This window comes from Hevea brasiliensis, chromosome 7, assembly GCF_030052815.1.
Source record: "Hevea brasiliensis isolate MT/VB/25A 57/8 chromosome 7, ASM3005281v1, whole genome shotgun sequence".
In the NCBI taxonomy this organism is placed as follows: domain Eukaryota; kingdom Viridiplantae; phylum Streptophyta; class Magnoliopsida; order Malpighiales; family Euphorbiaceae; genus Hevea; species Hevea brasiliensis.
This window is the reverse complement of record NC_079499.1, coordinates 93,676,271-93,685,683: the sequence shown is the minus strand read 5'-3', so window position 1 is coordinate 93,685,683 and position 9,413 is coordinate 93,676,271. Positions and strand designations below refer to the sequence as shown.

General features: G+C 35.0%; 1 non-coding gene across 1 annotated transcript; it reads right to left on the bottom strand.

Moving 5' to 3' along the window:
- Positions 1 to 8,262: 8,262 nt before the first annotated feature.
- On the bottom strand, positions 8,263 to 8,369 carry LOC131181830 (small nucleolar RNA R71). Its single transcript, XR_009150306.1, has one exon. It is a non-coding gene; the product is annotated as a small nucleolar RNA R71 (small nucleolar RNA).
- Positions 8,370 to 9,413: the final 1,044 nt, after the last annotated feature.

Sequence of the window (9,413 nt, the reverse complement as noted above, 5' to 3'; positions counted from 1 at the left end):
TCCGATTCGGTCACCCATCGCTGTAGCCTCGGCTCATTTAACCCATTATGCTTTGTTTTCTTCATTTTTATTTTACCTTCATATAATTGTTATTAATTTTTATTTAGGGCTTTTCTAAATGGCACAGACTTAGTTCTAGACATCCTGACTGTCCAGACAGACACTAATCACCGAAACAGTGGGATGTACAGAACTAATGAATATAAGGGTGTTACACTAACCTTGGAAAAAAAAATTAGAACAATTCTCCAGCTCCTGCACAAAAATAAAGAACAGAAGATTAGGGTAAACATTGGGGAAGGTGACAGTAATTAGAATAATAAGAAAAATAAAAATCAAAATAATAAAGGAAAACTTAAGGCGTGGGCACGCCTAAAACTTGGGTTGCCTCCCAAAAGCGCCCTTGTTTAATGTCCTAGGCTAGATGACCTATATTTTCATTTTTCGTCATTAACCCTGTCTAGGATTATTTCCTCCTTCCTTTGAGCTTGGAATCCTTCATAAAATGTCTTGAGCCGCTGTCCGTTCACCTTAAAAACTTTGTTTGTCCCTAGGCTCTGTATCTTCACTGCACCATGAGGAAAGACATTAGTAATAATAAAATGGCCAATCCATTTTGACCTTAATTTTCAAGGATATAATTTTAAATGGGAATGATAAAGCAAAACTTTTTGTCCAATTGAAAATTGCTTTCTAGAAATCATTTGATTGTGAAAAGTCTTTATCTTTTCCTTGTAAATTCTAGAACTCTCACATGCATCATTTCGGAGCTCTTCTAGCTCTTGTAGTTGCAATTTCCTATGTCCCCAGCCTCATCCATCTTCATATTTCATTGCTTAATAGCCAAATAAGTGCGGTGTTCTAATTCCACAGGAGGATGGTAGGGCTTACCAAAAATAAGACGATATGGAGACATGCCTATGGGAGACTTGTAAGCTGTTCGATAAGCCTAAAGTGCATCATCCAACCATAAACTTTAGTCCTTCCTATTTGGATTAACTGTCTTCTAAAGTATGGACTTAATTTCTCTGTTTGATACTTCGGCTTGTCCACTCGTCTATGGATGATCGGCAGTGGAGGTACGATGAGTTACGCCATATTTGGTGAAGAGTGCTTCCATGATGGGATTGCAAAAGTGAGCCCCTCTATCACTTATAATCACCCTTGGCACTCTGAACCTAGTAAAGACATTAGACTTGACAAAATCTACAACAGTCTTAACATTATCAGTTCGGGTAGCCTTAGCTTCCACCCACTTAGAAACATAATCCACAACAATAAGCATATAAGTATGACCAAATGAAAGTCGAAAAGGACTCATAAAATCAATACCCCACACATCGAATATTTCACAAAGAAGTATAGGAGTGAGTGGCATTTGATCTCTGTGTCCTAAATTACCAGTTCTTTGATAATTAGCACAGGACTTACAGAACATATAAGCATCACAAAATAAGGAAGGCCAATATAGTCCACACTTTAACACTTTACGTGCTATTCTCTTAGGTCCAAAATGAACTCCACATGCATAAGAATGACAAAATTGTAGAATTGATTCAACCTCTACTTCAAAAACACATTGCCTAATAATCTGGTGTGAATAATATTTCCACAAATAAGGGTCATCCCATACATAATATTTAGATCCCTTTTTATCTTATCTTTTTCAGACCTAATTAACTCATTAGGAAAGGTACCAGCCACTAGGTAGTTTACAATATCGGCATACCAGGGAGCTATACTATGCACTGAAAATAAATACTCATCAGGAAAATCATCTTGTAAAGGTTGGGCTTCTTCAGCAATAGGTAGGCGGCTAAGATGGTCTGCAACCAGATTTTCGAACCCCTTTGTGTCTCTTATTTCTAAATCAAATTCTTGTAATAAGAGAATCCACCGTATCACCCTCGGTTTCGCCTCCTTTTTCTTGAGTAAGAACTTTAATACTACATGATCAGAATAAACAATTACTTTAATACCCAATAAATAAGAACAGAATTTTTTTAAAGCAAATACAATAGCTAAAAGTTGTGGAGTAATTGCACTGAGCATTATCTAGTGTCCTTGAAGCATAGTATATGATATGTGGGCTCTTCTCAATCCGCTATCCGAGAACCGCACCCACGGCTTGATTGTTCGCATCACACATAATCTCAAAAGGATAATTCCAATTTGGTGGTTGAATAATTGGTGTAGAAATTAGCATCTCTTTAAGAGTATCAAAGGCTGCCTTGCACGCATTATTGAACTCAAACGGGACATTTTTTTTACAACAATTAGCATAAGGGTTGAGTAATCTTCAAAAAATCCTTGATGAAACACCTATAAAAATCTGCATGTCCAAGAAAAGAACGAACTTTCCGCACACTCACAGGGTAAGGCAAGGACTTTATAACATCTATTTTTGCTTTATCAACCTCAATCCCTTTGGTAGGCATAATATGTCCTAAAATTAATCCTTAATCCACCATAAAGTGACATTTTTCATAATTTAACACAAGATTAGATTCCAAACACCTTTTTAAAACTTTTGTAAGGTTAGCTAGGCATTCATCAAAAGAGTTACCATAGAAGGTAAAATCATCCATAAAAACCTCTATGATATTCTCAATACAATTAGAAAAAAATACTAACCATACACCTTTGGAAAGTCGCTGGGGTGTTACAAAGCCCAAAAAACATCCTTTGATAGGCAAAAGTTCCAAACGGATAGGTGAAAGTCGTTTTCTCTTGATCTTTGGGTGCGACTGGAATTTGGTAAAAACCTGAATATCCATCAAGACAACAATAATGAGTTCTACTAGCCAATCGTTCAAGCATTTGATCTATGAATGGGAGAGGAAAATGATCTTTTCTAGTTGATGCATTTAATTTTCCATAATCTATACAAACCCACCACCTGTTTTGAACTTGGGTGGGCACCAACTCATCATCAGGGTTTTCTATCATAGTGATACATATTTTCTTGGTTACTACCTGGACTGGGCTTACCCATTTACTATCCAAAATTGGATAGATAATTCTAGCGTCTAATAGCTTAACAATTTCTTTCTTCACAACTTCCATCATAGGTGGATTTAAACGCCTTTGAGCTTCTCTACTAGGCTTGTTGTTCTCTTCCAATAGGATCCGGTGTAGGCATGTAGATGGACTTATTCCTTTGATATATGCAATTGTCCATCCTATTGCCCCTTTATGTTCTTTTAACACCTCAGTTAACTTCTCTTCTTCTTCCTTGTTAAGTTTGTTTGAGATTATCACTCGGAAGGTATCACCTTCACCTAGAAATGCATACTTCAAGTGGCTGGGCAATGGCTTTAAGTCCAATTTAGGGGGCTATAAAATAGAAGGTAAAAGAGTGGTGTGAGATGTAGAAAAATCTATAGAAAGACTAGAGCTTACCTTAGGCTTAAGTGCCTCTAGTTCATACACCACTTCTTGCAATTCACCGTTAATTAAAAATTTTCTTGCTACCTTACTGATGCTCTCTAGGTTTAAATTATTGCAAAGCGCAACCATCAACTTGTCGTCCTTACTTAACTCAAATGTCTTTTGGGTGAATGGTTCAATAACATCAATGCTGGAAACACAAGATATATCATTAGGATATTTTATGGCATCATAAGCATTAAATTTAATCACCTCACCTTCAAATTCCATAGTTAATGTGCCATCATGAACATCAATTTTTATTCAAGCAATACTAAAAAAAGGTCTTCCTAGCAAAATATCAGATGAGTTTGAGGATTTATCACCTACATATCTAAAACAAAGAAATCAGTAGGGAAAATCAGACCATTAACTTGAACTAACACATCCTCTAATACACCCTTGGGTAAAAGTATTGATCTATCAGCAAGTTGTATTACTACCCTAGTTTCTTTTAATGGCCCAGCATTTAAAGAAGAGTAAATTGACAATGGCATCACATTAATTGAAGCTCCCAAGTCACACATAACCCTTTTTATTCCCACACTCCCAATAGTGCAAGAAATAGCAAACATACCTTGGTCTTTACATTTGGGGGGTAATTTCTTTTGAAGGACAACAGACACATTTTCCCCCACACTTACTTTTTCATACCCAGTTAACTTCTTTTTATTAGTTCACAACTCTTTAAGAAACTTTGCATACCTGGGTATTTGCTTAATAGCATCGAGCAAGGGTATATTTACCTCGACCTTTTGAAATGTGTCAAGAATTTCTTTCTCCTCCTTTTCCTTCTTTGATTTCGCTAGTTTGTCAGGAAAAGGGGGTCTGAACTCCAGAATTTTGGGATCTACAGGTGCAAATCTCTCAAGTTGATTTGTTTGTTTTGCAACTACCACCTTTGTTTTTTGCCTCTGACGCTAAGTCATGCCCACGTCTCTTTCCAACAATAGATTCTAGCTCTTTTTCACTTCTTAAGGTAATTGCGCTTGCATTTTGTTTTGGACTTACCACGGTCTATGAAGGCAATTTTCCTTGAGATTCTAGCTTATTTAAGGATATCGCCAATTGGCTAACTTGATTCTCTAAATTTTATATGCTTGTCCTTGTCTCCTGTTAAAATTGCTGAGTGTTAGTTGCAAAAGACTAAACTATATCCTCAAGAGACATACCTAATTTTGAATTTGCTGAGGTGGGACTGGTGGTCTATGCTGGAAATGTTGGAAATTTACTGCTCTAGACCCATAGCTAAAATTAGGGTGATCTCTCCACCTAAGATTGTATGTATTTGAATATGGGTCATACTTCGTTTGTGGTGGGCTAGGAAAATTCCCAATGGCATTTACTTGTTCAGGGACATCTTCATGCAAAGTGGGGCACATATCTGTGGTATGATCGGTATAAGCACAAATCCCACACGCCTTGACTTGTACACTCCCTACAACTAGATTTTGAACCAAAGAGGTTAGTTGATTTAATTTACTATCAAGGGAAGACACATTTACCTCATTAACCATTCTTGAGGGTTCTTGGCGAGATCCAAATTGTTAGGAATTTGCAGCCATGGTGGAAATTAAATCACGTGTAGTTTGGGTATTTTGTTAATAATGGCCCCTCCACTTGTGGCATCCATCATCCTCCTCTCCATAGGCAACAATCCCTCATAGAAATACTATATAAGGAATTGGTATGAAATTCCATATTGAGGATAGCTTGCACATAATCTCTTGAACCTCTCCCAATATTCATAGAGGGTTTCTATATCCCGTTGCTTAATACAGCAAATGTCTCTTTTTATTCCAGCAGCTCGGGAGGTAGGAAAGAACTTATAGAGGAAAATGCTAACCAGTCTTGTCCATGAAGTAATAGTCCAGGAGGTAGATAAAATAGCCATTGCTTGGTTACATCAGTTAGAGAAAATGGTAAGGCCTTCAGTTTAATTTGCTCTTCTGTCACCCCTTATGGCTTCATAGTTGAACAAACTATATGAAATTCCTTAAGATGTTTGTGGTCTTCATTCTTCAATCCACGAAAAGTAGGCAACAAGTGGATTAAGCTCGATTCAACTCAAATGGAGCATCCAAATTCGGGTAAGTTATGCATAAGGGCTGCTGGTTGACAGGAGGGGCTGCTAGCTCTCTTAAGGTTTGATTTTCATGAGCCATCTCTTCTCCTTGATCAAATTCACTGGAAGAATAGGGTGGTTCAGGAACTGTTTCTTCTTTGGCAGCTGAAATTATGGATGAAGATGTTTGTTTTCTTAATTTCGCTTCTTTTCTCAACCTTTTAGCTGTTTTCTCTATTTTATTATCGTACTAGAGTTCACCCGTACGATCAAACCCGGTCATCAGAGAACAAAATCAATTAAAATCAATCCCCGATAATGGCGCCAAAATTTGATCAGTGCCAAATCTACCAAAAATAATTCTAACTCTCTAATTGCAGTTAGGATGAGTAGAGTCAAATCCATAGGGACTGATATTTTGCCAATTCTCTAAAAGCCAAGTTAACACATATAAAATTGAAACAGGGTAATTTTTGCAAAATATAGCTAAATTAAATTAAATAATTATAGATCAATAATGAAAAAAATCAAATTATGCAATCATCTAGCAAAGGTAATCTCAGTCAAGTTCAGAAGTTGATCATCGCCATAAAGAATAATCTTAAAACACTGCAATAGATTGGTTATGGTTATTGAAAACGCTTCTAATAACCTAATCCTTCCTTAATTTTAAATTAATCGGTCATGCACCTATGATTAACCCCTTATTAGCAAACAATCCTGACACGCACCTAGGATTCAATCCGCTAATAGCATAAAGAACTAGAAAGACTTGACCCTAACCAACACGATCAATAAGCGTGATTGTTCATATTAGATTATATATTCCTATAACACGACCTACAAATCTGAGTATAATCAAATCATGTTATTTGCCACTTATTATCAAGATATCTAAACAATTACGGTTTTACATATTCGATTAGTGAGTTAATATCCTATCAATTGCACAACGAGCTCTTATTGCACAATCAACAAAATAATAATAAACAAAGATATAGAAAATATATAAATACTGCAGAATTTTAAGAAGAGAATTAAGGCTAGATCTCACAACTTGAATGAATCTTGACTTCGATTAACCTTTTCTAGATCAAAGAAGAATTAGCCACACATGGCTTACAAAAAGCGCAAAAGAAAAAAATGAAAGGAATTCTGTAATTTCTGGCATTAATCTAAAACCTGCGTTCCCCTCTATATATAACATAACAAGTCCTAATAAAGGGAAAGTTCTAACTAACTTTGGAAAAGAGAGAAAAAGTAGGCATAAAACTTGTTCTTCCTAATTTCCCTAATCAATAGTCCTATTTAAAATACAATCTTTCCAAAATCGGGCCTGAAGTCAATTTAAATAGAATCTTTAGTCATGCATTTGACTCTGCCTCTGCTTTGTATCTGCACGACCTTAAGCTATGGGCACGGCTAAATGGACAGATTCTGGAAATTGGCCTATAACATGCGAAATTCCAACCAACAGTTTAAATATTCACAAAAAGCATCCAAAATCTCCACTTTTACAATCATTCACCATCACCTAGCCAAAAAACACGAAACCAAATAAATTTCAACATATTTATTTCAATATTTTCCCAAAATATAAAGCAAAACCAATAAAATATATGCTAATTATGCACATTATCACTTAGGTTGAGTGTGATGGTAAGGGATTAATTGTAGAGCACTTCCTAGTTAATATAATCTATATGAAAAGATAAGAAAGTTGTTAACTTTTATAACCAAGTTACTCAATTAAATAAATTTACATCTTTAGTCAATGATTGATACATGTTACATAGTGGATACACTCTCTCTATTGAATTTGATGCAATCTAGTTGTTTATTATATTCATAAGTGTCATTAGCTTTAGATTTATATTTTAGCACTTTTAGTTTTAGCTTAAATAGTTTAGTGATTGCAAATTAAAACCCCTCTTTTACTTTACTTTGCATATTTAGTTTGCTAGATTAGGTGTGTATTTTGTGTGCTCTAAATTCCTTTTGTTTATTTGTGTCTCTAAGATCTATTTTCTTGTTTGCATTTACTTATTTCCTATGGGATTGATCTTTGCTTACCCTATATACAAGTAGTTTGAGTATAGTTTGAGTATTTTTAATTAGTGCATTTGGTATCAGGGAGTGATTATTATTTGTTTTAAACTTGAATTCAGATCTGTTTATATTTAGTTTTTGTGTTTATTTTCAGGTTCCATGTCTAAAGAAGAACTTGTGACAAGGCTTAAACGTATCAGGGAATTCGTGAAGCATCAAGCTGAATCATCCATTCCATTCAGAGCTGAAACTTTTATTGAAGACGAACCATAATTAGAAGAAAATCCTTATCATCTTTTTGGGCAAGAACCTTCAGATTCATCAAATGATTTAAAATTGGAAATCATGGCTACAAATGCTAATGAAAATCTCACCATCAAGGAGTTTGCATTCATATGAACCGAAAACCATTAGGCATTGAATATCCCACACTTACAGTACCTTTTCAATTGAAATCTGGCTTAATTCATTTATTGCCTACTTTTCGTGGTCTTGCAATTTAGGATCCTTATGAACACTTTAAGGAGTTTCATGTTGTGTGTTCAAGCATAAAACCTATGGGTATTATAGAGGAGCAAATTAAGTTGAGAGCATTTCCATTCTCATTGAGGGATACAACTAAAGATTAGCTCTACTACCTACCTTTTGGTTCCATAAACACATGCAATGATATTAAAGAGCTATTATTGTAGAAGTACTTTCCAACTTCAAGGGCAACAAACATAAGGAAAGAAATCTATAGCATTAGGCAGTTTAGTAGAGAGTCATTACATGAGTATTGGGAGAGATTCAAGAGATTGTGTACAAGTTGCCCACATCATCAAATAAGTGACCAACTACTCATACAATATTTTAATGAAGGTCTTTTTCCTACTGATATAGGCATGATATGTAACACTCCTATTTGCATAGCCTAGTATATGTTACTGTTCCGGTGATCGGTATCGGTTCGAATAATTAAGAGGATTAGAACTGTGTTTAAGACACCTAGAAAAGCCCTAATTGAAATAAATAGTGATTACCAGATAGAAAAGTAAAAATAAAAAAAAAATAGAACATAAAAGGTTAAATGAGCTGAGAGTCACAGCGATAGGTGACCTTCTCGGGAAGGACTGCGAGGTCGATTTAAACTCAAATTTTGAACTGTAAAATGTGACGTCGCGGTCCTTAGGACTATTGCGAACACAGTGGAAAAGAGAAAATCACGAAAAAGAATTGTTAAGCTAGTCAAATAATTAGGTCAGGGAGTCGGAAGAAAAATTGAATTATTTGCAAACCGGGTCGAACTGGCGAGGGACAATTTGGTCAATTGACCCCTAGAACTGACTCCTGACCTAACTTTCAAATAAAATAGGAGAAAAGAAAATTTCGAGACTAAGAATTAAATTAAAGAACTAATGGAAAAATAAATACAAAAAAAAAAAAGAAAATTGAAAAAGTTTATTACATCACCTTTATGACATCATCATGATGTCAAAACTAATTTTGATTTTCCTACCTAAATTGACCAAGTCAAAAGCAATTTTAAAAGACATAAAATACCTAAAAAAAGAAAAGAAAAATCATTTTCTTCCTCTTCCAACCAAGTGTGCCGCCCCACCTTTCCCTTAAATTACTATTGTAGCACCACCATGACAGCTTGAGTTTAAGCTTTCTTTCAACCACTTAAACCCACTTTGACCCCAAAATAATCCATAAAAACTTGTTAGTTCAACTTGAAGAAGCTTTAGAGAAAGAAAAGAAAGGAAGAAAAGAGAGGAAATTAAAGAGGTGAAAATCAAAAAAAGGTTAGTAATAAACTCTAATTTATTTCTTTAAATCTCATGCAAATATGCTTTAATAAACTTAGAAATTGAAACAAATCAAAGGA